The sequence below is a fragment of the Lagenorhynchus albirostris genome, chromosome 10, assembly GCF_949774975.1.
Source record: "Lagenorhynchus albirostris chromosome 10, mLagAlb1.1, whole genome shotgun sequence".
NCBI lineage: Eukaryota > Metazoa > Chordata > Mammalia > Artiodactyla > Delphinidae > Lagenorhynchus > Lagenorhynchus albirostris.
The window spans coordinates 2,217,996-2,224,077 of NC_083104.1; positions in this window are offsets into that span (position 1 = coordinate 2,217,996).

The window sequence follows — 6,082 nt, forward strand, 5'->3', positions numbered from 1 at the left end:
CCCCTCCAACACCTCCATCTCAGTTCGCGGGGCCTCCAGCCTCCTTCGGCAAATCCCTACCGTCTTGGGTTCCTCTGTCACTTTCACGCCACATCCGGTCTGTCAGGCTGTGCACCTTCAGAGCTCACCCCCAATCTGACCCCCTCTTCCTGCACCACTGCTACCCTGGACCAAACCGCCAGCATCTCTCACCTGTATCATTGCAACAGCCTCCTCCCAAGAAGTGCCCTTGAATTCCTACGTCTGTTCTCCACAGCCAGAGGACGCCCTCCTTCGCTCAGCACCCACTGTTATCTCCCTCTCTCAGGGACTAAAGGCCCAGTGTAGTGTGCGCCCGTGTCCCCCGTAAACTCCCTCAATGCCTCCCTCACTGACCTCCTTGCTGTTCTTCTAACTCACCCCAGGGCCTTTGCATCTGCTTCCCCAGATGTTTACAGCCCGCCCCCTCACCTCCAAGTCCCTTGCTCCAGCGTCAGCCCCTCAGTGAGGCCTTCGGTGACATTGCAAGCCCTTTGTGCCCCTAACAGACTCTCTTGCCTGGTGCATCTGTCTGTCTCCCTGTAACGCACTATCAGCCGTGACGGGAGGGACGCTTGTCTGTCTGTCCGCCGGGCTTGGTGTCGGGCACACTGAGAGAAGAGCTCCAGCCCCCTTCTGAGCTGCCTGCCCGCAGCTGCTGCCGGGCACAGTGTGGCATGAGGCTCTCCATGTGCTTTGTCTGCCTACAGGTGAGATGTACTTTTTAACGTGTATTTTAAGAAACAGCATTGTACCCCATTGCCACTTATTTGCAGGCCTGTCACGAGGGATGAGCTTCACAAGGCCAGAGACCTGGTACCCCCATGCCCAGCACAGGGCCTGGCATTAAGTAGGCACTAATTATGTCATTTTATAGATGTGGACACACTGCATCAGAAGGAAAACTACATGTAGCTGGCATCCCTGGGATTCAAGCATCCTTGCGCCCAGAGATGCTGGAGTCAGCGAGACTCCAGATGTTAGGTTGATTGGACTCCCAGCTGGACCGTAGAAACTTCTAGGCCGGGAGTCCCACCGCCAGGGACGTTGCTGTCTGCACTTAGAACAGGACTCTGGGGACTTTCCTGGTGGTCCAGTGGCTAAGACTCTGCACTCCCAGTGCAGGGGTCCCAGGTCCAATCCCTGGTCAGGGAACTAGAGCCCGCATGCCTGCCGCAACTGAAGATCCCACATACCCCAACGAAGATCCCGCGTGCCGCAACTAAGACCCAGTGCAGCCAAATTAAAAAGAAAAAGAAAAAAAAAACGGGACGCTGGAACTTGACTCTGGACTTTTTTTTCCCCCACATCTTTATGGGAGTATAAATGCTTTACAATGTTGTGTTAGTTTCTCCCGTACAGCAAAGTGAAGCAGCGTGTATATACGTATATCCCCATATCCCCTCCCTCTTGTGGCTCTGCAGATGAATCTGATTCAATTTCATGTTAATGCTGAGAGCTGGTGACCCAGGGGAGACTACCCCCGTTGCTGCAGCTGGTGATGGCTTTTGCGGAAGGAATCCTTTGAACAGGAACTTTTCTGGGCCAGTCAGTATCGAAAAGAAAGACTTTAAATATCTTGACGTGGAACCATCGCCTGGCCTCTGCCCCCTGCAGCTCCTTGGGGGCAGGGGAGTCCGGGTTGATAATGGGGCGCTGTCAGGCCTGTCTGTCTGCGGGCAGTGTTACCAGGCGCCTCTGAAATCATCCCGGTTGGACCCACAAGCTTTTTGTTTAAGGCTCAAAGTGAGCAAACTCAGAGGTCTCCTGCGCTTTTGTGTGAGCTGGGGGATGGGTGTGTGTCTGCGTCGGGGAGAGCGGAGAGAAGTGGTTTTTCTGAAGTCAGCTCAGTATTGTTTGAGCCATTCCTAATAGTATATTGTTCACAGTGTCTACAAACAGCCTAACAAAATGCTAAAGAGCAAAAAAACCATCCCCCCTTGTGCCAACAAGAGAAGAACACAGGGTTCTTTTGATGTATTTGTTTTCAGATGTTTTCCATGCATTTAAGCATGAAAGAACTTTTGGGGGTGGTGAAAACATTCTATACCTTCATGGGGTGGTAGTTTCATGACTGTATACACCTGTCAAAGCACTTAAAAGGGTGAATTTTACAGGATGTCACTTGTACCTCCTTCAATGTGACATAAAGAAACAAGTTGAAATGCTGCTGTTGGGATCTGTCTCTGCACATCACCCATCTTCCTAAATGGCTCCGCCATCATTACCATTCCTGGGTAACGTTATTCTCAAAGGCTGGTCCAGACTCCCTCTTAGGACTGACCCGGAAGGTGCTTTGTCGTCCCAATAGGTGCACATAGAGGTGGTTTGCAGTTTTTCTCCATTCCAACAACACTGTGAACGGTTGGCTCTATTTCCTGGGAGCTTTACTGCAGGGCCAAGGAGTGCGGGCATTTTATAAGCTCTTGATGTTGTCAAACTGTTTTTCAGAAAGCTTGTGTCATTCTGTACAGTCCCCTGGAGTGTCTGGGATTCTCCGAGAGCCATCAGTTTTAGTGTCAAAGCTTTTACAGTTTTAGGAGTCTTGGTTAGTGGATTTGCTTAGTGTTCAGACGCCAAGTTTGACTTCTCTCTATTAAAAATGGGCCTGGGTTAGGCAAAGATTTCTTAGATACAACACCAAACACATGGTCCAAAAAAAGAAAAAAAATCAATACATTGGATCTCATCAAAATTCAGAACTTTTGCACTTCAAAGAGCAGTGATAAAGACGCCATTAAGAAATGATGGGACAAGCAGGCAACTGGGAGAAAATCTTGACAAAACACATGCCCAGTAGGGGCCTTGTATTCAGAATTGACAAAGAACTCCAACAGCTCAATAAGAAGAAGACAAACAACCCAATCGAAAAATGGGTGAAAGACAGGGACAGACATTTCCCAATAGAATATATATGGTTGGCCAATCAGCATGAGAAAAGATCCCAGTACCATTAGGTATTAGGGAAATACAAAGCAGAACCTCAATGAGAGACTATTTCGCCCTCACGAGAATGGCGATAATAACTGACGGACAATAAATGTTTTCGAGGATGTAGAGAAATAGGAACCCTCACACATTGCTGGTGGGAATGTGAAATGGTGCAGCCACGTTGGAGAACAGTTTGTCAGTAAAAGACAAGCATAAAGCCTGATGCATATGTGTAGCATACTGCGTGACCCAGCTCTCCCACTGCTAGACGCCTCTGCTCAAGAGAACCGAACACATCTGTCCACGCAGAGACCCTCATGTGAATGTCCTCAGCAGCATCTTCCTAAATGTCTAAATGTCCGTGAACTGATGACTGGATAGACAAAATGGATGTATGGCTCCATGTATAGGAAATGTTCAGAAAAAGGCACCTTTTTAGAGACAGAAAGTAGATTAATGGTTGTCTAGAGCTTGGGGTGGGAACAGAGATTAATTTTAATTAATTATAGTGCTTTTGGGTGAAACTTGTGCACGAAGGATCTTATTAGGGAGATGAAAATGTTCTAAAACTTATTTATGGTGATGATGTCACCACTTGGTGAAGTTACTAAAAATCATTGAAACATACACTTGAAATGGGTGCACCGTATGATATAAAATACACCTCAGTAAAGTTGTCATAAGGTGGCGGGGGTGCTTTGCTTAGGAGAGGGATGGCAAGAAGAAGATGGGTGTATGCTTCCAGCTGCCAGAGTCTTGCAATAACTTCAGAAGCTCTCTGGGTGCCGTGGGAGCTTTGGCGCTCCACTGCCCTGGAGGAAGAAGGAGCAGGGACAGATCGCCCTCAGATGGCTGCGCTCCACGGGGTGCCCCTTTGCGATGTGACTTTGCCCTTCCTCCTGTCCTATTCTGACTTTGACAGCCCTGAAGCCGTCTTTGCTGAGCGGAGGGGAGACCCGCCCCTCGTGCCTGAGTCTCAGGTGACACACCTTTGCCTTCATTCCATCCCATGATGCCCTGGCTCTTGACCTGCACACTACCTCCCTCAGGGAAGTGGTTCCGAATCTTGGCTATGCAATGGGATCTTGGTGGAGGTGACTTTAACAAACAAGCGTTCTGTTCCAGTTATTTATTATTGCACAACGAATAACCCCCAAATTTACTGGGTTAGGACAGCAGTAACTTACTTTGCTGATAAATCTGCAATTTGCAGAGGGCTTGATGGGGACAGCTGGTTTCTGCTACACATGGTGTCAGCCAGGTGACTCAAAGGCTGGGGGCTGGAATCCCCTGAGGTCTGGCTCTCACATTTTGGGCAGTGAGGCTGGCAGTTGGCCGGGAACCCTGCCGGCTGTTGGCCAGAGCATCTACACGTGGCCTTTCCATGAGGCTGCTTTCCATGAGGGCCTCCTCACAACATGGTGCTGGGTTCCTAGAGTGAGCGCCCCAAAGAACAAGGCAGAAGCACATGGAATTTGTATGACCTGGCTTCAGATGTCACCGAGTGTCACTTCCACTCTACTCTGTTGGCTGAGGTGGTTCAAAAGTTCTGTCGGGGTTCAAGGGGGAGGGGACTAGACCCACCACGGGATGTGAAGAGTGTTGACATCACACTGTAAGAAGAGAGGGTGGGAGGGAATCTGTTGAGGTGTTTGGAAAATACAATCTATCACCGGTTCCTAAGCCCCACCTCTGGAGAATCAATTCCACAGGTCTGGAGTGAAGCCTCAGGATTGAAGATTTGACATGATCCTGGGTGATTCTCATGCACATCCAGGACCAAGGCTCTTTGGTCTAAGACCTCTCAAGCCTGAGTTCAGGGCCGCCCCACAGGAGATGCTGGGGAGATTGGCTGCTGCCCTTGGTAACAGGGTGATCGAGGACCCTTTGGAGCAAAACCAGCCTCAGGCAGCAGGTGGCACCTGACGGGCAGGAGGCCTGCTGTCTGTCCCAGGGAGGGTGGTGTCACTGACCAGCTCTTGTTAATGGGGCCTTTTGGGAGCTGGTGTATCCTAGTAGCCTTTTCCCCTTGCAACCCTGGGTGTGTCTTTTTAGTACTTCCTTGCTTGTGGACGGTAGTCTGCAGGCTGTTGGACAGGGTGTCATGGCACTCAGTGGTGAAACTTGAGTCCTTCTCCCCAGGGGACCTCACTGCCATTTGGAGACTTCCCCTCACAGCTGTTGTTAAGGTTCAGTTTTTTAGACTGATCGAACCTGAGGAATGTCGGCGGGCCCCCGTCAGTGGGAAGTATTCTGGAATACTGGACTACTGTCCCCAGCCCCTGGGGACGGCCTAGGGAGGTGGGCACTGGGAGGGAGGGTGCTTGCGTCCACAGTTTTGCTCTTCGGCCACGGGTAGGTTGCGTCTCATCTCAGAGCCTCAGTTTCTGCAACAGCGAAGTGTGTGTGGAGATTCCGCACCCATTCGCTTGAACAAACTACTGCCCAGGGGCTTGGTACCGGGGCCCCCGTGCGCCACTCCAGCCTCATCATCCCTTCCCTGAACTTGCCACACGTTTTCACCCCGCTTGGCCTTTGCATATGCTGTGTCCTCTGCCTGGAATGCCTTCCCTTGCTTTCCTCGCCCGGCAGACCCCACAGTTTGGCTTTTGTCACCTCTTCCGTGAAGCCTGCCCCAACCCCTCCGGGCAGTCGCTTCTGCGATGTGTCCCTCCGCCGCAGCCCCTTTGGTGGTCTGTGGTCTTCTACATCGGGAGCAGCAGCTAGGGGTCCCTTATCTGGGGGTGGGGGGCAGGGTGTCCGTCAGATAGTCTGGCTTTCAATCCAGTGCTGCCATATACCTGTGTGACCTCAGGCAAATAGCTTCACCTCTCTAAGCCTCGGTTTCCTCATCGCTGAGTTTGGGGCTCATGATGACTAAAAAGAATTCTCATGATATTTGAAAGACATCAGTGACAGAAGCAGAGAGTCTGTGCCAGACAGGATGGGGGGTGGGGTGGGGTTGGGTCATCTGAGTTTGCAGAGCCCGGTGCTTCCTTTGCCTTCATCAAAGAACGGGAGGGGGCCGCTGATGGAGCTGTAGTGGGGAGCTGGCAATGCCTCTCCCCTGTACTGCAGGTAAGGCTCAGGCGCATAATAGGTGCTCACGTTCAGAGCAGGAATTCCTGAAAGA